Source organism: Hyperolius riggenbachi, chromosome 2 (assembly GCF_040937935.1).
Source record: "Hyperolius riggenbachi isolate aHypRig1 chromosome 2, aHypRig1.pri, whole genome shotgun sequence".
Taxonomy (NCBI): Eukaryota; Metazoa; Chordata; class Amphibia; order Anura; family Hyperoliidae; genus Hyperolius; species Hyperolius riggenbachi.
In genome coordinates this window covers 297194162-297219946 of record NC_090647.1, presented here as the reverse complement: position 1 = coordinate 297219946, position 25785 = coordinate 297194162, and the positions used below count along the sequence as shown (strand labels likewise).

Here is a 25785-nt window from a genome sequence, read left to right as displayed (position 1 = left end):
CCATGGCCACACCCATTTTTCAGCTCGGCAACTTCACCAAAACCTAAATTGCATTTTGTGGAAAGTGCTGCCAATTGTCCTTTAATTGCATTTTTTTCCCTGGGGGGGTCTGCGGCTCTAGCAAGAACCTTCGGCCCTTCACCATGGGGTATGAAAAAAAAATGGCCCTCCATGCCCGTGAAGTTGGACAGCACTGTTCTACAGTAAAAAAAAAGAGAAAATCCTTCTTAGCATTTCCCATATTAACTGTGGCTATTTTGAAGCCAATCCTGATGTCATTTCCTCCCTTAATTTCCTCTGCCTGATTTACCTGCCCTTCACTATAGAAAGTGCATTGTCTCAGCATGAGAAATATTGGCCGATCAGAGAGGAAGAGAGGTGTGGGAGAGGAAAACAGGAGGGAAAGAGGCTTCAGTTAATCAGGCTGCAGGGGAAATAGAGACGCAAAAAAAGGGACAACCCAGCATACCCTGCTACTTCCTTTTTGCGTACCAAATTTTGTGTGTACCAAATAAGAATCAGGTAAACTGGGGAATGATCATTTATCAACAAGAAAAGTAATAGTGATTTTAACTTTTGGCTTGCCTGGTTAGCATCCTTATTACTTGTTTACCAGATAAAAATATTTTTTTTTTAATGTTATGCCTGACAGTTCTACTTTAAACCTTACAGACATCAGGGTCCCTCTGGAGTTGCTTGAAATCTTTTTCCATTTCGCTTGAGGAATCTTGTCAGCTTGATTGAAACCAATAATGCAATTTTATTAGTTTACTAATTTTCATTACCTTGTTTTAGCCACACTTACAGGAAACTGTTACTAAAGGCATAAATACAGTAAATGTAACAATCTGCATTTTGTGGAGTAAGCCTTAATTGTCCACATTGGTGCAACTGTGATAAGGTAGAAAAAGGGGCGGGAGGAAGAACCAGGAGCCCGATCTAGTGCAATATTGTGAGTTTTAGATGGTTTTATCAATAAAATTCTTGTACAGTTATACTCACAAAATTGGGTTGCGAAACAGGCAACCACTTGATGTGCATGCAGGGAAGTACCGTCCCTGCTCGGCCTTGTCCTTGGAAGGTCGCTGCTCCTTCAAAAAGTCCACTTGCCAAAGTGGTAACCCCGGGTAGGGGTATAATGTCAGATAGGGTAAGGTCGGAGGTGCCCGTGACAAGTAACTACTGTATTGTACAATTAGATAAATAATGGCTAACAGCCAAGCTGGTAGTAATACATAAAGGATCGATGGTCCTACCTTAAATGAAGCAGTCCATCCACTAAAAGGTATAAAGAAAGTTTAGCTTTATTGGGCACTTTAAATGTGACAACGCGTTTCGCGGAACAACCGCTTCCTCAGGTCGAGTGATGTGCCCTAAGAGACATATATACACACACAAAGCACTTAGGATAGTATACAATCTTACCTATATCAATAAAAACATATGTATATAAAGTAAAAAGGAAAAAAGAACATGATATCTGTATATTTACAATTATGTATCGCTGGTCGATCAGACAATTGTATTAGATAAAACTGGTGTAGCCCTATCAATGTAATCTAAATCAAAAAATTCATTTAACAATCCTAAAAGGACATGTATATGTAAGTAGCGAAACCATACATATGGAGTTATCCACACGGATACCCCAATTAACCAAATAGCGGTGATTCTTTTAGAAAGGTGTAATACTGCTTCATGGCATTGATAAATTAGGAAATAGAACATTTTTTATAAAAAGTCCAGGTTGCACTAATAAGTAACGACCAATAGTGTTTAGGTTAATAGAATGCATATGTAAATGCTAGGGCTTACCTCCAGGTAGAAGGGTAACTATCTCGGGCGCCTGTGTATAACGGCGCTCGTGTCCTAGGGATTTAAATAGATACAGGTTACTTCCTGGTAGCTGTTGGGAAGGTTGCGTAGCGTAGCCGCGTGGCGTATGGCGTACAACGTCATCGCGTTACAGTGGCGCGTGACGTCATTGAATGGGTAGCGGCCACTCGCTCCGAGCGGGGAGCGAGCAGGGGCGTGATCAGGAAGTATCTCCCCGTTGCCCAGCAACGGAAAGACAGGCTGGGAAACGGGTCTCCACCCCCCAGTTCTGGAGGTCCGAGTTACTCCAACAGTATCCTCCATTTTATTGGAGCCGCAGGGAGCGTCCATCTATTTCAAAAGATATATGCTCAGTCAATTAACATTTCCCTAGAAAGTTCTCAACACGTGACCTGACTAACATAGCCTTGTACATACAGAAATAAAATTAAGATACAGTAGTACATATTAATAGATACAGAATATATATATATATATATATATATATATATATATATATATATATATATATATATATATATATATATACATACCGTATACATATATATAAAAAAAAATATATATATATATATAGAAAAAGTATATAAAAAATATAAAAGCATAAAAAGAGATTTAAGAATACATATATATGCGCGCGTATATACACATACATACATACAAGACATATATACATGCATATACGCCACACCACATATACACACATAGGGCTAAAAAGTCACAAGAGGCCAAAACCTCCATAGTGCTATATTCTTAAAAGCAACCTAGTACATTTAATTTAGTGGTGCCACAAGGGGTCATAGATTATTTCAGAACGGTGCACCGAAACCTGTGGAGAACAGTAGAGGGGTGGTTATATAAACTGTTTATCCTAATTCTTAACACTAGATTTCTATTATGTATGTGTTATGTATGGATAGGGGGGCCTATCGGAGGTCCTATGTAAAAGTAGCCGATCTATTTATTATGATCATATCAGAACAATAGTATGCCACTAACAAAAAATGTTTTAGAGATTATGTTCAAGGCAGATGTTTAGCCCCTCCGGTTGCAGGGTGCCTAATTTAAAGATCCAGTACATCTCCCTACTTCTAAGTTTCCCAGCTCTGTTGTGGATTGTTTCTGGGATTTGTTCAATTGGACAGATGGTAGTGTCTTCCTGGTTGCAATTATGTAAGATTTTGTAATGTCTCGAGAGGCCGTGTTTTAGGTAGCCCCTCAAAATATTCCTCCTGTGCTGTCCCCATCGTGTGCGGAGCTGTTGGGTAGTACGTCCCACATATTGTAGTCCGCATGGACATGTTATTAGATATATAACAAAATTACTCGAGCAGTCCATATTTTGATGTATCGGGTGAATTATTCGCGTTGTTCTAGAACAGAAGTTTGTAGCCTGTTGGCAGATTTTTTCACACAGCATAGGCATCTTGGTTGCCTACACTGGCTAACCACACTCCGTTTTTGACTAACTGTCTGTACTTCTTCTGTGTTCTGTTTTTTGGTGTTAGTAATCCAACTGGGAGCCAGTATATTTTTTAGTGTTTTGGCCCTACGGTAGATTACTCTTGGCTTTTTTCTGAGCTAACCTCACGATGGGACTATTTGAGGAACGTCTATTGGGCCACAACAACCCCTTCACCTCCAATATAATAATGTACAGAAGATTCATCGATGATCTTATCTTCATCTGGGATGGAGATGAAGACTCAATAAAAAGTTTCTGTAAATATCTGAATAGCAATGACTGGGGCCTTGCTTTTACCTCTAATTACAATAGTAGTCAAATTGAATACCTAGATCTAACGCTGTATCATGACGGATCAACAATTAAATCAAAGAATTTCTTTAAGTCCGTTGATGCTAATTCATATATTCATTACAAAAGCAGTCATCATAAACCCTGGAAGAAGAATATTCCATATGGACAGTTTCTTAGGATTCGGAAGAATTGTAGTGACACCAAAACCTTCGACAAACAAGCCAAGGTCCTCACCAACAAATTCGCCGCCAGACATTATCCTAGGAAACTGATTAATGAAGCAAAGAGGAAGGCCAGATGCACCGATAGAAACTCCCTGGTACATACAGGGAAAAATACCAGTACTAAAGAAGGAAAAAACGAAATAAGCTTTATCACAAGGTTCTCTAGCCAACATCAAGTGATTAAAGAGGTACTAGAAAAAGCATGGCCACTTCTACAAATGGACCCCCTACTCAAAGCCGACCTCAGAAAAAAGCCAAGAGTAATCTACCGTAGGGCCAAAACACTAAAAAATATACTGGCTCCCAGTCGGATTACTAACACCAAAAAACAGAACACAGAAGAAGTACAGACAGTTAGTCAAAAACGGAGTGTGGTTAGCCAGTGTAGGCAACCAAGATGCCTATGCTGTGAAAAAATCTGCCAACAGGCTACAAACTTCTGTTCTAGAACAACGCGAATAATTCACCCGATACATCAAAATATGGACTGCTCGAGTAATTTTGTTATATATCTAATAACATGTCCATGCGGACTACAATATGTGGGACGTACTACCCAACAGCTCCGCACACGATGGGGACAGCACAGGAGGAATATTTTGAGGGGCTACCTAAAACACGGCCTCTCGAGACATTACAAAATCTTACATAATTGCAACCAGGAAGACACTACCATCTGTCCAATTGAACAAATCCCAGAAACAATCCACAACAGAGCTGGGAAACTTAGAAGTAGGGAGATGTACTGGATCTTTAAATTAGGCACCCTGCAACCGGAGGGGCTAAACATCTGCCTTGAACATAATCTCTAAAACATTTTTTGTTAGTGGCATACTATTGTTCTGATATGATCATAATAAATAGATCGGCTACTTTTACATAGGACCTCCGATAGGCCCCCCTATCCATACATAACACATACATAATAGAAATCTAGTGTTAAGAATTAGGATAAACAGTTTATATAACCACCCCTCTACTGTTCTCCACAGGTTTCGGTGCACCGTTCTGAAATAATCTATGACCCCTTGTGGCACCACTAAATTAAATGTACTAGGTTGCTTTTAAGAATATAGCACTATGGAGGTTTTGGCCTCTTGTGACTTTTTAGCCCTATGTGTGTATATGTGGTGTGGCGTATATGCATGTATATATGTCTTGTATGTATGTGTATATACGCGCGCATATATATGTATTCTTAAATCTCTTTTTATGCTTTTATATTTTTTATATACTTTTTCTATATATATATATTTTTTTTTTATATATATGTATACGGTATGTATATATATATATATATATTCTGTATCTATTAATATGTACTACTGTATCTTAATTTTATTTCTGTATGTACAAGGCTATGTTAGTCAGGTCACGTGTTGAGAACTTTCTAGGGAAATGTTAATTGACTGAGCATATATCTTTTGAAATAGATGGACGCTCCCTGCGGCTCCAATAAAATGGAGGATACTGTTGGAGTAACTCGGACCTCCAGAACTGGGGGGTGGAGACCCATTTCCCAGCCTGTCTTTCCGTTGCTGGGCAACGGGGAGATACTTCCTGATCACGCCCCTGCTCGCTCCCCGCTCGGAGCGAGTGGCCGCTACCCATTCAATGACGTCACGCGCCACTGTAACGCGATGACGTTGTACGCCATACGCCACGCGGCTACGCTACGCAACCTTCCCAACAGCTACCAGGAAGTAACCTGTATCTATTTAAATCCCTAGGACACGAGCGCCGTTATACACAGGCGCCCGAGATAGTTACCCTTCTACCTGGAGGTAAGCCCTAGCATTTACCTATGCATTCTATTAACCTAAACACTATTGGTCGTTACTTATTAGTGCAACCTGGACTTTTTATAAAAAATGTTCTATTTCCTAATTTATCAATGCCATGAAGCAGTATTACACCTTTCTAAAAGAATCACCGCTATTTGGTTAATTGGGGTATCCGTGTGGATAACTCCATATGTATGGTTTCGCTACTTACATATACATGTCCTTTTAGGATTGTTAAATGAATTTTTTGATTTAGATTACATTGATAGGGCTACACCAGTTTTATCTAATACAATTGTCTGATCGACCAGCGATACATAATTGTAAATATACAGATATCATGTTCTTTTTTCCTTTTTACTTTATATACATATGTTTTTATTGATATAGGTAAGATTGTATACTATCCTAAGTGCTTTGTGTGTGTATATATGTCTCTTAGGGCACATCACTCGACCTGAGGAAGCGGTTGTTCCGCGAAACGCGTTGTCACATTTAAAGTGCCCAATAAAGCTAAACTTTCTTTATACCTTTTAGTGGATGGACTGCTTCATTTAAGGTAGGACCATCCTTTATGTATTACTACCAGCTTGGCTGTTAGCCATTATTTATCTAATTGTACAATACAGTAGTTACTTGTCACGGGCGCCTCCGACCTTACCCTATCTTAATTTTCCACATTGTTACCACTCATACTTCTTTCCCATAGATAATTTCTCCTACCTATATTGTTTCCTGCATGGGAACTGGCATCTTGCTGGTGATGTCACCTATGTGCAGAGAACAGGGAAAATCCACAAAGTTTTTAGTCTGCTGTGTGTAGGTACATGAACCGCGTACATGCAAAAAGGGCGTCGGGAACAAAGGGCGCCTGGTGTAAACGTTAATCTGAAATATCGTTTATAAAACATTTTAATATTTTGTTTACAATAATGTTTTACATATTCAAATCATTAAATAATGTCTATGAAATGTTGTATTGGTAAAACGCTATTCCCTGTAATTACAGAAAGAAAATTACAATAACGTTTGTATATTCACAATGATGATTATAATTATTATGATTTTTAAACGGATTTTACATAAACGATGTTTAAGTACTGTTTTATTTTAGTTTTTTTTGTTTTTTATGATTTAACCAGATCAAGATCCAAAAACATATCTTTACATTTTATACTACTATACATTTTTTGAAACGATATTTTGTAACAATTTTTATTATAAAATTGATAAACCTTTAAGAAGTACAGATTAAAACTTAATTCACATATTTCAAAAAATAAAAATCATAAAAAAAATGTAATTACGTTCGTAATAACTGTACTAAAACATTACTAAATATTACTAACATTTTACTACAACTAAACCTAACCCTATTCTCACACAGAACCCTCCCTCTACCTATCCCTAACCCTTGGACCTTGGTGGTGCCTTGGACCTTGGTGGTGCCTAACCCTAAATCTCCCCTGGTGGTGCCTAACCCTAAGACCCCCCTGGTGGTGCCTAACCCTAAATCTCCCCTGATGGTGCCTACCCCTAAGACTCCCCTGGTGGTGCCTTACCCTAAGACTCCCCCTGGTGGTGCCTAACCCTAAGACCACCGTGGTGGTGCCTAACCCTAAATCCCCCCCTGGTGGTGCCCAACCCTAAATCCCCCCTTAGTGATTGCTTTATTGTGTGAATAATAATGTTTTACATATAGTGACTGTAAAAAATATATTACAATGTACTTACTGATCGCTTGATTATGTGGATAATAATGTTTGACAAAAAGTAAGTGATCACATTTTCAATAACGTTTTAGTTAAATACGATAGATATGTTTAGTATGTTTGTAACCATTATTCGTCAGATTTAGCTATTGCTCGGTTTATCAGATGGATTATAGTGTTTTATAAGTATTAAGTGTGAAAAACGATATATTATGATTTTGTTGTTGCGCAGTTTATTTGGTGGACATTAATGTTTTACAGAGTGTTAATAAAAAATAAAAAAGTATATTACGATTTATTTGTTGATGGCTTTATATGCTGAAAATAATGACTTATGAAAAGTGATTATTTAAATATTACATTACAATTTAACTCAAAACTATAAATATGTATTATTTTATGTGTAAACGTTACTGGTCACCGGCAAAGTTGGGAAACATTAATAATCACGTATGCAGTTTGAAAACATAAATTAGCACAGGCGCCCTTTTTTCCTGTTCGGCGCCTATTAAATGATATTTAATATGGGAGTCTATGGCGGCGCCCTTTTTGTCCACCTGCCTCATGCGCCCAAATTTCCTGCTTCCCATGAACCTATCATCTGAAAGAGTTAACACAGAAGCAGCTCCTTATCACTTCTTTGTTTATACAAGGAAAGCATGCACCTGTCTTCTGCTGATTTAAAGAGACTCCGTAACAAAAATTGCATCCTGTTTTTTATCATCCTACAAGTTCCAAAAGCTATTCTAATGTGTTTTGGCTAACTGCAGCACTTTCTATCACAGTCTCTGTAATAAATCAATGTATCTTTCCCCTGTCAGACTTGTCGGCCTGTGTCTGGAAGGCTGCCAAGTTCTTCAGTGTTGTGGTTCTGCTATGAGCTCCCCCTTCCAGGCCCCTCTATGCACACTGCCTGTGTATTATTTAGATTAGGGCAGCTTCTCTCTTCTCTCTTATCTTTTACAAGCTGGATAAATCGTCCTCTGAGCTGGCTGGGCTTTCACATACTGAGGAATTACAAACAAGTGCAAAGCTGTTTGCAGGAAGAAAAGAGCAGCCTGAAACTTCAGTGCATGAGAACTGCAGGGAGAAAGAAACACACAAATGATCTCTTGAGATTCAAAAGGAAGGGTGTATACAGCCTGCTTGTGTATGGATGTATTTTTCTGTGTGGACATACTGTACATCAACCTACTTCCTGTTTTGGTGGCCATTTTGTTTGTTTATAAACAAACTTTTTAAAACTGTTTTTAACCACTTTGAATGCGGCGAGGAGCGGCGAAATTGTGACAGAGGGTAATAGGAGATGTCCCCTAACGCACTGGTATGTTTACTTTTGAGCGATTTTAACAATACAGATTCTCTTTAATGTAAACAGTAAGTGCCCATTCATCTTATTTAGCCATTCACTCCTGCATAAACTATAAGTTTTTACAGACCAAAAAAAAAAATGCACTGAAAAATGCATGTGTTTTTGCTGTTTGTTTTTCTATGCATTTGTGTATTGATTTCACTGAGGCCCACTGTCATTTGAATTTGAAATGCAAACAAACACATTAGTGGAAATGTTGATGTCTTCCCTATGGGAAAAGGCATGACAAGTGACAAGACAATATACTCTGTACAGCGCTGCGTAATATGTCAGCACTATATAAATACTTAAATAAATAAATAATACACTTGCAGTTCGAAACACACGTTTACACTTGTGGTGTGCCTTTGCGGTACGATGTCCTGCCTCTGCTGCATCGCACCGCACTGTACAAAGTCTCAAACACATGACCCTGCGGCAGAGTGCACCGACAGTGTCATATGCATGGCGCCGTGTCCTCGCTGCCCCTCGCCATGTGACGTACTCCCTGCTGGACAGGAAGTACGTCACTTGGATTTCTGAGGATCCCCGTCGTATGCCGTTGTTCCGCGCAGTGCACCGCAATGCTGCCTCCAACCTTTTTAAAATGTATGCATCACTCATTGACTTACATTACTTCCGCCGCTGCGTAAGTCTGGCGGTAGCATGCTGTTGCCCCTGTGTCGGCTCGGTGGTGGATCGAGCACTTCTGGCACAACAAGTTGTGTGCTAGACCATATTGCCTTACATTGTCATTGCATTACCCTGCGGTAAAACAGGATAACGGAACGCAGGTTTTCCATGCAAGTGTAAAAGGGGCCTTAATGTGAACCAACCAAAACTAAAGGTAATCTGGACTTGTATTCAGTCTGTTGTATTATTTGTAAAAATGTTTTCAGGAGCAAGATGTACTTTAAAGTGGACTTGAACTCTTGCACGGGACAAAAGGAAAACATAGAAAAATGCACCCTATGTATATTTATAGAGTTTAGCCTGTTTAATTCCCCCTCTTTTTTGTCTAATCACAAGTTGTAATTTGATCTCCCCCCTGTGTCACATGACTGCCATGGCAGAGATGGCAGATAGGCCCATTTGAAAGCACAGGCTGTTAACAATACAGTATATCTGCTTCCATGAATCAGGAAGTAGAAACAGTGCAAATTTATTTTAGGATTTGTATCAGCTGTACCAAAGAAATGTTTGTTTGTTTAAAGGTTATTATCTTGTTGCGTATCTTTTAGAACAGAGAGGAAGTCCTAAGTTCAGGTCCAATTTAAAGAGGAACTCCAGTGAAAATAATGTAATAAAAAAGTGCTTCATTTTTACAATAATTATGTTATAAATGATTTAGTCAGTGTTTGCCCATTGTAAAAATCTTTTAAATCCCTGATTTACATTCTGACATTTATTACATGGTGACATTTTTACTGTTGGCTGGTGATGTAGCTGCTGCATGCTTTTTTTGGCAGTTGGAAACAGCTGTAGGCCTCTTGCACACTGCAAGTGATTCCGATTCAGATTCCGCTTTTTAATCAGTTTTTTCATCCGATTCAGATTCCGATTTGCAGTTTGCTCCCTGCACACTGCAAATCGGAATCTGAATCGGATGTAAAAACTGATTAAAAAGCGGAATCTGAATCGGAATCGCTTGCAGTGTGCAAGAGGCCGTAAACAGCTATTTCCCACAATGCATTAAGGTTCATAGACAGGAAACTGCCAGGAGTACGTACTCAGAGTTTCTTGTGGGAGGCGTTTCACCGCAATATCAGTCATACAGCGCCCCCTGATGGTCTGTTTGTGAGAAGGAATAGATTTCTCATGTAAAAGGGGGCATCAGCTACTGATTGCGATAAAGTTCAATTATTGGTCGCAGTATCTCTTTAAGTATAAAGCCTCATCTACACGCATAGATGAGGCGGCGATGTGGCTTATCAATCGAGCCGCGGATGCGGCTTGATTGATAAGATCCGACAGGTCGGATCTTGCTACCGCCAATTCCCTGCTCGTTCCCCGCGAGGGGGCAATGGCAGGGAATGAAGCGGAAGATAAGCGGCGCGACGACGAGCGGGTATCGAAACCGGCGCACGCGCGGGCGAGCGGGGACGCGGAAGAGGCGATCCGGCGGCTAATCGAGCTGCCGGATCGGAGCCTCATCTACGCGTGTAGATGAGGCTTAAGTTCTTTAACCACTTGAGGACCCACCCTTTACCCCCCCTTAAGGACCAGCGCTGTTTGTTGTGATCTGTGCTGGGTGGGCTCTGCAGCCCCCAGCACAGATCAGGGTGCACGCAGAGCGATCAGATAGCCCCCCTTTTTTCCCCCCTATGGGGATGATGTGCAGGGGGGGTCTGATCGCTCCTGCGTGTAGGCTAGTTGCGGGGGGGGGGCACCTCAAAGCCCCCCTCCGTGGCGACATTCACCCCCTCCCTCTCCTACCTCTCCCCCCCCGGTGATCCGGGCTGCACAGGACGCTATCCGTCCTGTGCAGCCAGTGACAGGACATCCCCTGTCACATGGCGGCGATCCCCGGCCGCTGATTGGCCGGGGATCGCCGATCTGCCTTACGGCGCTGCTGCGCAGCAGCGCCGTACAATGTAAACAAAGCGGATTATTTCCGCTTGTGTTTACATTTAGCCTGCGAGCCGCCATCGGCGGCCCGCAGGCTATTCACGGAGCCCCCCGCCGTGAATTGACAGGAAGCAACCGCTCGCGCGAGCGGCTGCTTCCTGATTAATCAGCCTGCAGCTGGCGACGCAGTACTGCGTCGCTGGTCCTGCAGCTGCCACTTTGCTGACGGCAAAGTGGTTAAGACAAACTACAATGTGGGGGTTAGAAGTTTCCGTTTGAAGTCTGCTCACAGTCTGCATACCATGGAAATCAGAGCATCACCTCGCTACATGATGAAAAACATCTCTGTTTGTGGTTTAATAGTGAGAGACAGGCATCTTGCTGTGATTTTTATCTTTCAACTTTATTTTTTATTGCAAAATGCAGCTTCAAACTGCTGCTCTGAGCTGCAATTTTTTTTCATTGTAGAGAACATTTACTTTAGCCAACAGTGGATAACCTCATAAATGTACGCTGTTGTATGCTTACATTTTGCCAGTCCATTTCCTTATCATACTGTGAACATGTTGTTGGCACATTCTATATATTTACATTTTCACTGAGAAAATGAGAATTTTCTGGTTCCCACCAATGCCTTTTGAGCCTCCAGAACCACATCAAAGCTTAACATACTCACACCAGTGCTTACACAAACTGTAGCTGGATGATTGTAAACATGCATTTACTGCAGTATGTACTAACTTCTCATGGAATAACTAAGAAAAAGATAAAGGTTAAATCACAAGACAAAGAGGCATCCACAGAAGTAGAAAATAGGAATAGTGCTTTTATATCTCTGTTATTATTGTAGTAGAGCCTCGGTTATACGGCACCAATGGGAATTAGGTGATGCCGTATAAGTATGCTTTCTGGTTGCTTGAGACTCAGTACTAAAAATATGCCTAATATAGTACTCTTTACCACTCTATATACATACTATGAACACTGTGTAAAATGTTAACCACCCGAGGACCAGAGGTTTATACTTCCTTACTGACCAGACCATTTTTTACAATTCGGCATTTCACAAGTTTAACGGTTTATTGCTCGGTCATACAACTTAGCACCCAAATAAATTTTACCTCCTTTTCTTCCCACTAAAGGAGCTTTCTTTCTTTTGGTGGCATTTGATTGCTGCTGTGTTGTTTTTTCTCATTAATCAAAAAAAGTCTGATTTTAATACAAAAGAACTGTGAGAATCCGCTCAGCTGCCTGCGCAGGCAGGCAGCCTTTTGACCATTGTTTAGGTTTGCTTGCTGCAGGACTCTGGAAAGAAGACCTTTTGTCAGTTGTGCAGCTTGTGTTGCTGAGAGATTTGCATACATTAGTCATGCAAATCCGTTACCTGCCTTCTTTTGATGACTGTCACTATAAAAGCATTCTGCTCCCAGAATGCTTTGCTGGACATTTCCCTTCCATGGTCTGTTCCTGATGGACACTGCTGGAGTGTCAGCCATTGCTATCTAGTATAGTTAATTCCTGGGGGTTGCTTTAGGCTCCCCTTCTAGTCCAGTCAGGTTGTATTATCTGTTTTGCCTGTTCCGTCTGTCTTGTGTTTGGATCGCACAAGCCCTAGCGTTAGCGGCTGTGGATCCTTCTGATTGAGTCTGGAGTGTAGGTTGGAACAGCGGTTGTTTCTGCCTACCTCATCTGTTCTGTCTGCCGTGTGTTTGGATCCTTCTGTTCTGTCTCCTGGGATCGCGCTAGCCACTTTTCGCTAGCGCTGGGGATCCTTCTGTTCTGTCTCCTGGGATCGCGCTAGCTACTTTTCGCTAGCGCTGGGGATCCTTCTGTTCTGTCTTCTGGGATCGCGCTAGCTACTTTTCGCTAGCGCTGGGGATCCTTCTGTTCTGTCTTCTGGGATCGCGCTAGCCACTTTTCGCTAGTGCTGTGGATCCTATCTCTCGCTTGTCCCTGTTTTCGTGTGTCTGTCTTGTCTGATTCGAAACGCTTGCTGTAGGGTCGGTGAGGTAACCGTTAAGCAAGCGCTCGCGTTCTCTGTTTCGTGTTTGTCTGTCTTTGGTTAGTTAGGCGTGCTTGTCTCTGTTGTGCGTAACACGCGGAGACCGCGCACGAACGCGTGCACTGTTGCGAATGAGTGCGGTGTTCGCGTTCAGCTAGCATTTGTTATTTTCTTTATCTTTCTCTTTGTATGATTTGCTGTGCCTTTGCTACCCTTGTACTCTGTCCTGCTCAGTCTTGTGTCGCTATTGGCAATCGCCATTCTTGCGATTGCGTTTCCTACTTCGTTTCCGCCGTTGTGTGTTCGCCGTCGCTGGGTGGCGACTAATTTGGTGGGCACACATTGGTTCTGTCCTTTTGCTCTGTTCCCTGTGGGCTATCCAGCCCTGCCTGATTGTACCTTGTCCCGGATCTGTACAATTCCCATTTGGCATCTGTGGCTGTGCAGCGGCTGTGTTCGCCTGCACTCCACAGCGCCATCTGCCGGTGGGAATTGCCCTCTGCGGGTGCATAGCACCTAGCCTGGGTGTCCGCAATAATACGCTTGTGGAGGAAATCCACTGCGTCAGCGCACGTCTGGTGCGCTGACCACGGAGACGATTCCACAATCGTTACAGAATGTCCAGCCAAACCAAAATTCCCAGGGCAGAGGGAACCTTCGATTTTGTTCAGATGTCATTGCCTGAGGCAAAGGCATATGTGGATCCTATTATAGGTAGGATCGCACACTACATTAAAGCAGTTAAAAAGTCTGTCCTCGTTCCTGACTCCAACCCATATGGAGATTACCTAGATACTGGGTTGTTTGAACCGCCATTTGCCTCATGGGAAATAGGGGCCTTGTTGGAAGAATTTGATTTCGATTGGAAAGCCTTTTGCGATTTTTATATCGCAAAGAGCGCGGATGACCTGAATGATTGTCTCGACTCTATGTACCTTTTGATCGATTCTGATGAATGCGATGAGTGTGATGTGGATCTGGTGATTTATGTGTGGCAGACTATTTTGGACGAATTGCACACACACCAACCAATTATTTCCAATAAAGAGACAACATTGTCACATGATTATTCCTGTCTTTCTGGGGTAAAGCAAGTGAGTTTGGACACTGTGCGACCTGAAATGAATGGGTGTGCCTCGACTGTGGACACCTGCGTGAATTCTGATGGAGTTTCTCCCGTTTGTTTAGAGGTTAAATCTGTGCGATCTGATGCCGGTTTCTCAGATGTTCCTGTCGATTGTGATCGGCGTGAGTGTGTCAGTTTTGTCAATGATTTGTGTGATCCCTTGTCATGTAAAAACAGATCTTCTTCTCTCAGTACTACTTTAAGATCCTCCATCTATGATCTTGCTATGGGGAAAATTCCCAAACTATGCAGTTTCAAGAGTAAAATTAATATGATTCCTCATGTTGTTGCCACAACTTCCCCTAACATTGTTCAGTATGAAGGCTCAGACCTAGTCAGGTGTGAATGGGAGCCCCCGTTCCAGAAAAAACAGCTCGAAGCGTTGTCGTATGAATTGGAGAACGATTCAGAGTCGTTTTGTGAGTACTACATTGCCAGAAGTGAATCTGTCTTGAGAGCATGTATAAGTTATGCTTCCGCCTTAAGAGAAAAAGAGGGGTGTGAATTTGACTTTGTGAGTCCGCTGATTTGTATGTGGAAAATGATTTTGAATGAATTACGTGTACGTCATTCAGGTGACGTTTGTAAAGGTACATTGTCAGCTGGTGTTTCTGAGATCGAGCAATGCAGCTTGGAGACCTCAGAATCCCTGTCTTTGGAGTGTTCGGTTTCGCAACCTAAAGCGATTGTGGATTCGCAAATTTTGCGTTCTGTCTCCTCGGATTCGACATCGTTGGCCGAGTCTAAGAGTGAGACAGCACTTTGGTTTTGTGAACCTGATACTGAAGCACCTTTGCTCTGTCCAGAGAAGATGTCTCTGAGCCTGCCCTGTATCATGAATAAAGACATTATGTCCACCCGCATTGACATTTGCGAGTCTGATTCTGAAGTAAGTACTGACTCTCCACCTAGTAATCTGGATGAGTCAATATTACCTTGTTTAAAATCTCCTGCAGTGTCCCTAGAGGCTCGTCTAGGTATTGCAACCATTGTTACCTGTTTCTCTGCTATTTTGGAATTGCAGCCTGGTTTGACTGCTATGGAGGAATTTCCCTGCAGTGAAACGAAACTCAGAAAGCCAGAGTTAGTTTCACTAGATATTTCTGTGTATCCCTGTCCTGATGATGAAATTCAGTCTCAGTTTATGGTGGAACCTTCCCTGGGACATCTGCCCGGTTCACAAAATAATGTTCAAGCCTTGCCCTGTAACATGGATAGTTCAGAATCCTTCTTAGGAAACTTGAAAAAGGATGTTCCTGAGGTCCTGTCTGACCTCCTGGAGATCTCCGAGTTCCTCCCAAAGGGTGCCGAACTTGTAGGAGACGTCTCCTGCCCCCCAAGTCCTTCTGAGGTGTTGCCCACTTCAGTAGGCATTGCTGCCTTGCTGGCTACCTTTTCAGCTCTGATGGAGCTTCACGCCTGTGTAGTCAATGTTGATTTTATTGTCACAGAAATTTCTGAATTTGTATCCGAGTCTTCTTTTGAAAGTCCAGTGCCTGTGACCTCCACTCATGATGATTCTTTGCCCGGTACTGGTTTTGGTCTTGACGTGCCGGACTCTGAGGTTGGCAGTTCCCCGACATGTCCTGAGGTTTCTCCTGTGCTGGTGTACCCCAGTGTGCTCTGTGACCCAGAAAGCCCAAGTGTGCCTCGGTTACCAGCGTACTCAGATGCTTCCTCGGTGGAGACATGCTCTGATATGGCCTGCCTGCTTGCATGCCCAGAAGTGGTCCCTGAAAGTCTTGATCTTGATGGGTGTCCTCGTAATTCTGAATCCGGAATTGTCATTGGTTCCATGGGGGTTCTTGGTAATTCTCCATGTGAGCCTGGTGATTGTTCTACCCTCTTGCGATCTCTGTGGAGCTTCAAAAGGTTCTGGGAGATTCCGGGAGAGATTTTGCTTGGTACCCTGGATAAGATCAACGGTGGCTTTTGTGTTGTAAGGGACACTTCGAACAGGTATTGTGGCAGGTTTGGTATTTTCGGACGCTCCTTGGAAGGTGGTGGGTATTGTCTGGAGGGTGTCGATGGCTTCTCCTCTGGTATCCACAGTCCTGATGGGTGTTACGCTGAGACTGGTAGTGCTGACGGGCATGTTTCGGTGGCTTCTGTTTCCGATGAGGTCGGTTTCGGGTTGACTGACTCTGGAATTGGACCTTGTTGGGCTGGCCCGACCTTCATGAGTCTTCTGTTAAAGTGGTTTGGAGATATCAGTTTTGAGGGTCGTCTGGAATTCGACCCTAGGAGGGGGGGTACTGTGAGAATCCGCTCAGCTGCCTGCGCAGGCAGGCAGCCTTTTGACCATTGTTTAGGTTTGCTTGCTGCAGGACTCTGGAAAGAAGACCTTTTGTCAGTTGTGCAGCTTGTGTTGCTGAGAGATTTGCATACATTAGTCATGCAAATCCGTTACCTGCCTTCTTTTGATGACTGTCACTATAAAAGCATTCTGCTCCCAGAATGCTTTGCTGGACATTTCCCTTCCATGGTCTGTTCCTGATGGACACTGCTGGAGTGTCAGCCATTGCTATCTAGTATAGTTAATTCCTGGGGGTTGCTTTAGGCTCCCCTTCTAGTCCAGTCAGGTTGTATTATCTGTTTTGCCTGTTCCGTCTGTCTTGTGTTTGGATCGCACAAGCCCTAGCGTTAGCGGCTGTGGATCCTTCTGATTGAGTCTGGAGTGTAGGTTGGAACAGCGGTTGTTTCTGCCTACCTCATCTGTTCTGTCTGCCGTGTGTTTGGATCCTTCTGTTCTGTCTCCTGGGATCGCGCTAGCCACTTTTCGCTAGCGCTGGGGATCCTTCTGTTCTGTCTCCTGGGATCGCGCTAGCTACTTTTCGCTAGCGCTGGGGATCCTTCTGTTCTGTCTTCTGGGATCGCGCTAGCTACTTTTCGCTAGCGCTGGGGATCCTTCTGTTCTGTCTTCTGGGATCGCGCTAGCCACTTTTCGCTAGTGCTGTGGATCCTATCTCTCGCTTGTCCCTGTTTTCGTGTGTCTGTCTTGTCTGATTCGAAACGCTTGCTGTAGGGTCGGTGAGGTAACCGTTAAGCAAGCGCTCGCGTTCTCTGTTTCGTGTTTGTCTGTCTTTGGTTAGTTAGGCGTGCTTGTCTCTGTTGTGCGTAACACGCGGAGACCGCGCACGAACGCGTGCACTGTTGCGAATGAGTGCGGTGTTCGCGTTCAGCTAGCATTTGTTATTTTCTTTATCTTTCTCTTTGTATGATTTGCTGTGCCTTTGCTACCCTTGTACTCTGTCCTGCTCAGTCTTGTGTCGCTATTGGCAATCGCCATTCTTGCGATTGCGTTTCCTACTTCGTTTCCGCCGTTGTGTGTTCGCCGTCGCTGGGTGGCGACTAATTTGGTGGGCACACATTGGTTCTGTCCTTTTGCTCTGTTCCCTGTGGGCTATCCAGCCCTGCCTGATTGTACCTTGTCCCGGATCTGTACAATTCCCATTTGGCATCTGTGGCTGTGCAGCGGCTGTGTTCGCCTGCACTCCACAGCGCCATCTGCCGGTGGGAATTGCCCTCTGCGGGTGCATAGCACCTAGCCTGGGTGTCCGCAATAATACGCTTGTGGAGGAAATCCACCGCGTCAGCGCACGTCTGGTGCGCTGACCACGGAGACGATTCCACAATCGTTACAAGAACATATTTTTTTATTCCACCCCACCCCCTCCCCGTCAAATCGGCCCTAGACAAACATACATACACTATACTACACTTGTATAGGCATATGCCTATAATAGGGATTAGATTGTGAGCCCCTTCTAGTGACAGTTTGGTGACAAGACAATCCTCTGTGCAGCACTATATAAATAAAAGTTGCCTTATAAATCTAGAAAACAGCCTGTCAGCCCCGATTGCAGGCTGGCAGGCTGATCGTTTCAGTCCTGTGTTTACAATGAAGGGAGCTCACGCTCGTGCAAGCGTGAGTTCCCATCTAATCTCACTCCTCAATGATGTCATATGGAGTCGCTGAGGAACAAGAGAGCTACTCTGCAGCCACCGATCTTTAATTGAAAGAACATTACCTTGGAGAGAATTGGAACAGAGTCTTAAAGAGAACCTGAGACGAGAAGCGTCTCAGGTTCCATACTTACCTGGGGCTTCCTTAAGCCCCCTTGAGGCTGCTCATCCCTCGCCATCTCCCCTGATGGCTGCTGTCACCCACAATAGTCCCCGAAAGCCGGGCCGAGTCACGCTTCATTGTGCATGCATGGCCAGGCATGCTCCCCATCACTCTTCTGTCCCTGGAAGTGTTCTGCGCTTCCGCAGTAGTACTGCGCAAGCACAGAATGCTCCTAGCCACAGGAGTGCGATGGGGGACGAAGCACAACTCGGCCAGGCTTTTGGGTGACAAGAACCATCTGGGGAGATGCCGAGGGACGAGCGGCCTCAAGGGGGCTTAAGGAAGCCCCAGGTAAGTATGGTACCTGAGACGCTTCTCATCTCAGGTACACTTTAAACCCCGCAGTGCCCACAAACATACTCAGAAGTTGGCCTTCACCACTGTGAGTACTGCCAGTGATTCGTGCTGGTTGGTTGAGACTGCTGGTTAGTTGAGTTCTGGATAATCTGGTCCCTACTCGTACTGACTTGTACTTTGGGTAAAGCATGAAGCCTCATATACACGCTAGAGGGTTCTCAGCCAAGGGAACAAGTCTGTGCAGAATCAGAATCAAGCGTGTGTAAAATACCCCAATACATCATTGAGAGATCCAGGGATTGTCGCAGTCACGTGCATTGTTCTTCTCCTTATCCATCTCCCCTTGAACAGTGGCACCCAAACCATCACCATACACTGATGACAGTGGTGTAAACAGTGCATGGCACCTAATTCTCCTTATTACATGACCTGGATATTTATAAACTAATTGAATTTGTGTCGGTCCCTTATAAGAGCCCAACAACACACTAAAACATATTTAAAAAGTCCAATGTCTATAAATATATTTTTGAATTTTGTATAGCAAAATATATAAGTATTAACGTAACACCCTAATCTACATTTCAGTCCATAGTATAAATTATAACACTCTTATCATGTATGCACTGGTAGTGACCACATCCTGTTTGGTAGTCAGCATTTTGTACTACTTATAGATGGTAAAAACAAAAAGACGGAGAACTGGCTTGTGAGCTAAAGCTCATACAGAACAAAGAACAATAGCCAGATACGGTTATGAATCACTAATAAAACTTACCAATGCTGTGGTAAGCAGCAATAATCACTGATGCAGGAAAACCTGAACCTTGCATAACACCTGTGTTGCTCAGGGTGTTAGCAATCATTCACCAGTTGATGATATGATAACTTTATTGTTTGTTATCAAAACAGTGGAAAGTGCAGTTCTTTAACCATGGATTTTGTCAGGAAAATGTTAACAAAACTTCAGTGCAACCTAAAGTAAATAATTTATTTTAGAAAATATTTTTTTTAAATATTCTATTTTATTAAAAAAAAAACAGCATAGACCTTCCCTCCTTCCCACACCCCAAGTAATTAACTTCTTAACCAACCATGCAGGTTGGGTATCAACTCTTTTGTGGCTAGCTTCCATGGAGCATCTTCCCCCCCCAGTCCGTTCGTATCCCCCCAGATAAAGCAACTACGGTATGTTTGTGCACACTATTCCATGGCTTCATCTTTGTCTCTCCCTCTGTCACTGCCATTTGCCATCCCCGTAAGTTGCATGTTTTCTGTTATGCTGCAAAATATATTTTGGCCTCTATTTTTTTTCCTTACTTTTTGAGTCACATGATCAAACCTGATTGAAACACTCACCAGGGACAGAAAACAAGTAGTACTTTGCTTCCAACCACATTTGGCCCATGAAAAAGGGATTTTGTCCATCATGTTGCTTCTACAGACTACAGTCCCTTATTAATCTGACTAATATTAGAATTTACCTTCAGTTTTAGCTTTGGTTAGGCTTTAATGTTCCCTGCCACAAAAGTCTTAGGAGCTGTCCCAATTCTTAGGAGCTGTTGTATTACTCTGAGGTCTTCATTAAATCTTGATTGAGGTCCTCCTGTGATTGAAGTCTTCCTGATGCACATTCAGACTGCCATATACAGTTGCAGTACTGATCTAAATAGGAACCCTGGTAAAAGCATCTTTGAATCTCCCACTTGAGGCTTACCTTTAGTGCAGATCCGTGGACACATGGATCTGCACTAAAGGTAAGCCTTTAGTCAGCCTTTTCCCATTGGACAAATGAATGAATTACCGGTAATGTGGAGCTCCAGCTGAAGTTTCACAGAAGCATTTACCAGGTCTCTAAATTAGTTTAGAGTTGCAGCAGTGATGGCTTTTCCTCCCTCAAGAGACCCTTAATAGTTACAATGACTGGAACAGCTCTTAAAACTTAAATTGTGACAGGTGACATCCAGAAAACTTTTTTTAAAGTGTCATTTAAAAACATATATATATATATATATATATATATATATATATATATATATATATATATATATATATATATATATTGTCAAGGCTTTATCTTTTGTCATATTTGACAATTTGTGGGAATGGGAAAGGTGTACTAGTGTACCCCTATACTCATTCCCCTGGGAGAGGGCAGATATCTGGGGGATTCTTTATTAAAGCGGATTGCTTTAAATTCAGATGGACAGTGCTGCAGCCTTGTTTGTCAAGCTCAAACAAAGACTATTAGCTGTAAGCCAACCTACTGTAGAAGGTGTTAAAACTTTCTACCTGAGACCTGTGAGAAGAGATGGACCGAACTATAAGAGGATGTGGGCTGTGTTAGGCTCCCTGCACACTGCATGCGATTCTGATTTTTAATCGTTTTTTACATGCGATTCCGATTTTTAATCGTTACTGCATGCTGCGTTTTTTTTGCGTTTTTCTGTTGATAGCATTCAGGTAAAATCGGAATTGCAAGTGGGAATCGAAATCGGAATCGCAAATCGGATTTGCAGTGTGCAGGGAGCCTTAGGGAGAGTTGCTGGAGTTGATGCTCAATTTTTTTTTTGTTTCAGATCTGCTATTACTGTTGGATGTAAAGTGGCATTTTACTCTCAAAACCACTACATTTTCATTAACTACTCTTAATTACATAAAAGAACATTTGAAAGCAGCCCCCATGTGTATAAATGTTTATTTTCACTGCAGAGAGCAGAATAAGCTTGCTTATCTTTGGTCAACAGCCAATGTAATTATTTCCAGCTGAAGCTCTCTGCATATGTCTTCACTCTGCCCTCCGCCCTCTGCTGAATAGACACATTGCCCTTGCAACAGATGAGTCACTTCAGCAGAAAAGGAGGGGGTATCAGAGTGAAGACACAGGCATAGAAATTCTTGCTGCAGAGATTACATTTGCCAATTAACCAGAGATAAGCAAGCTTCTACTGCTCTCTGCAGTGCAAATACACATTTGCAATCTCAGGGAATGCTTTCAAATGTTATTTTATGTAACTAAGAATAGTTACTGAAATGTTAGTTTTGGAAGTCTAATCCTACTTTAACCACTTTAACCACTTCAGGACTCAGCCTTTACCCCCCTTGAGGAGCAGCGCTGATTTCTGAGATCTGTGCTGGGTGGGCTCTACAGGTGATGTGCTGGGGGGGTCTGATCGCTCCTGCATGCGTGTGGGTGGCGGGGGGGGCACCTCAAAGCCCCCTCCACCGCAGGATTCCCCCTCTCCATCTTCTCCCTCCCTGTCCCGGAGATCAGAGGCTGCACAGGAACGGATCTGTCCTGTGCAGCCTCTAACAGGCTCCTGCCTGCCATGTACAGCGATCCCCGGCCGCTGATTGCCCGGGGATCGCTGATCTAGTACAACGCTGCTACTGTTAGCAGCGTTGTAAAAATGTAAACAAAGCAGATTATTTCTGCTTGTGTTTACATTTAGCCTGCGAGCTGCAATCGGCAGCCCGCAGGCTATTCACGGAGCCCCCCGCCGTGAATTGACAGGAAGCAGCCGCTCGCGCGAGCGGCTGTTTCCTGATTAATTAGCCTGCAGCCGGCAACGCAGATGTGCGTCGCTGGTCCTGCAGCTACCACTTTGCCGACGCGCGTTTACGTTATGAGTGCGCGGTCGGCAAGTGGTTAAGGCCGCGTCACGCCTATGGGTGTGAATGCGGTGGCTCCCACAGGACCACCTAACGCCAATAAAGTCCTGGGGGAGTGTTTTGCAGGGCATCCCCACTTGGATGATGAAGCTCTGCTCCGCCATTCAGTCTCGGAGACTGTTAGACGGCAAAACCGCCATCTATTATAGTACAGCGCTGCGATCTATGGCAGAGCTGTACTGGGGACAGCCATGTCACACGGCTGCCCCCCTGGGACACAGGAGAGCGATTGGCTCTCATGGGCTGAAGCCTATGACAGCTGATCGCCGTGATTGGCTGGCTGGGGGGAGAGGGGGAGTTAGGTAAAAAAAAGAAATAAATAAATAGGGAAATTTAATACAAAAAAAACCAAACCATAAGTATTTACTAAACTAAAAAATAAACATGAAGGGGGATCAGACCCTACCAACAGGAAGCTCTGTTGGTGGAGAAAAAAGGGGGTGGGGGAATCACTTGTGTGATGAGTTGTGTGGCCCTGCAGCTAGGCCTTAAAGCTGCTGCAGTGGCCAATTAAGCAAAAAATGGCCTGGTCTTTAGGGAGGTTTAACACTGCAGTCCTCAAGTGGTTAAATGGCATAAAGCTTAATTTCTTCAAGAGGCAAATTCATAAGGTGAGGGACTACACCTCCCAAGCCTTTGCCTTAGTGCTGCCACAATCACCTAGGCCCTCAGCAAGCTATCACACCTTTTTTGAAGCTGGGTCCTACTGCTTCTTCAGAGTTAAATATTTGTCTGTCCTTAAAAAATGATACCAAAATTGTTTATGTCAGATAAACTACATAAGAACTATGATCAGAGAAAGTATCACACCATTAAATGTGAAAAAGGCCTAGTAAAGAGGGGTGGTTGTACTGGCAGTGGAAATGTGGATAAAATCATGAGCTATAAAGGAAAAGTAAAAGGACAGCTATTATATAACAGAAATAGCACACCCTTTAGCTCTGTCCAGCAAGGTGAGATGATGCTGTGCTGTAGTAAACAATGTTATGTACAGTAGGTATACAGAACATGGCAGGTAAATGATCAAATGAAGGAAGGTTTCATTTACACTTGCTTTACATTTTGCTCCAATTGCTCACACTATGAAACAACAGCCCATGAAGTAATAGGGATTCCACGTAGGGTTCTACAAGCTCATGAAGTAATAGGGATTCCACGTAGGGTTTTAAAAGCTCATGAAGTAATAGGGATTCCATGTAGGGTTCTACAAGCACATGAAGCAATAGGGATTCCATGTAGGGTTCTACAAGCTCATGAAGTAATAGGGATTCCACGTAGGGTTCTACAAGCCCATGGAGTAATAAGGATTCCGCATTGGGTTCTACAAGCACATTAAGTAATAGGGATTCCACATAGGATTCTACAAGCACATGAAGTAATAGGGATTCCACATAGGGTTCTACAAGCACATGAAGTAATAGGGATTCCATGTAGGGTTCTACAAGCACATGAAGTAATAGGGTTTTCACATACGGTTCTACAAGCACATGAAGTAATAGGGTTTTCACATACGGTTGTACAAGGACATGAAGTAATAGGGTTTCCACATTGGGTTCTACAAGCCTATGAAGTAATAGGGATTCCGCATAGGTTTCTACAAGCACATGAAGTAATAGGGTTCTACGAGCACATGAAGTAATAGGGATTCCACATAGGATTCTACAAGCACATGAAGTAATAGGGTTTCCACATAGGGCTCTACAAGCACATGAAGTAATAGGGATTCCACATAGGGTTCTACAAGCACATGAAGTAATAGGGATTCCTTGTAGGGTTCTACAAGCACATGAAGCAATAGGGATTCCATGTAGGGTTCTACAAGCACATGAAGTAATAGGTTTTCCGCATTGGGTTCTACAAGCACATTAAGTAATAGGGATTCCACATAGGGTTCTACAAGCACATGAAGTAATAGGTTTTCCGCATTGGGTTCTACAAGCACATTAAGTAATAGGGATTCCACATAGGATTCTACAAGCACATGAAGTAATAGGGATTCCACATAGGGTTCTACAAGCACATGAAGTAATAGGGATTCCATGTAGGGTTCTACAAGCACATGAAGTAATAGGGATTCCATGTAGGGTTCTACAAGCACATGAAGTAATAGGTTTTCCGCATTGGGTTCTACAAGCACATGAAGTAATAGGTTTTCCGCATTGGGTTCTACAAGCACATGAAGTAATAGGGTTCTACGAGCACATGAAGTAATAATGATTCCACATTGGGCTCTACAAGCACGTGAAGTAATAGGAATTCCACATAGGGTTCTACAAGCACATGAAGTAGTAGGGATTCCATGTAGGGTTCTACAAGCACATGAAGCAATAGGGATTCCACAAAGGATTCTACAAGCACATGAAATAATAGGGTTCTACAAGCACATGAAGTAAGGACACATTTAAAGTTTTCTTCATATTAAATAAAAGATCTGCCTATGTATGGTGACCATGAACATACACAAAGACGTATGCAGAACAGATGTGTGATTATACATTCAGCACATTTAACCTAAATATCGTGCTAATCTTTTTCAAATGCCTGGTGGTTTTGTGGAAAAATTGCCTAATACATTCAGCTGTCTTTAGCAGTCACGCCAGACTCAGAGATCTATTTTAGATATTCTGTGAAAATGCTTAAGTATACTTTCCATTTCAACTTGTATACAGCCTGTTGTTCAGAGCAGCGATTTCGTTTTTTGTTGTCCAGCCAAACTGAATAAGGTGGAAGAACAGTAAATTCCAAAAATAGAATGTGCAAGTAAGAAAGATGACATTTCAAAGACCGGCATGTACAGCCTTGTTTGTGTGCTAAACAACTGCAAACACAGATGGACTGTAGTACCCATGCAACATTTTGACCAGTTGCATAATCATGTCACTCCCACCACAAACACCTAATGGAGCGCAACTCACCGAGTCAGATGGACCACCACTGACAGAGGTCTTTTGCGCATGCGGGGTATTCACAGGCTTTCCTCACCTATCGATTCACCTCCACTCTTGTTGCAGCCACCACAAATCAGTGTGTCCCTTTGAGAATGTCTCCCAATGTTGGCCTCAAATGAAAAGAACACCTCTCATTGCGCAACATTGCTTAAAACTTTAAAACATTTATTCAAAATTGCACTCCTCCGCTCAGTCTCGCAGGCTGATTGATGAGAGGTGTTCTTTTCTGGTGAACTGGTGAAGTAAGGACTTCAGCATCTAATACAATTGGTTCACTTAACCACTTCACCACTGAGGGGTTTTACCCCCTGACCACCAGAGCAATTTTCACCTTTCAGCGCTCCTTCCATTCATTCGTCTATAACTTTATTATTACTTAT

General features: G+C 43.0%; 1 protein-coding gene across 1 annotated transcript in view; it reads right to left on the bottom strand.

Moving 5' to 3' along the window:
* CNR2 (cannabinoid receptor 2) overlaps nt 1–25785 on the bottom strand; it is a 134794-nt gene that overhangs the window by 11560 nt on the left and 97449 nt on the right. The window contains exon 2 of the mRNA XM_068265425.1: nt 6324–6370. The gene's annotated coding sequence lies outside the window, so the exon portion shown is untranslated. The remainder of the gene's footprint in view (nt 1–6323; nt 6371–25785) is intronic.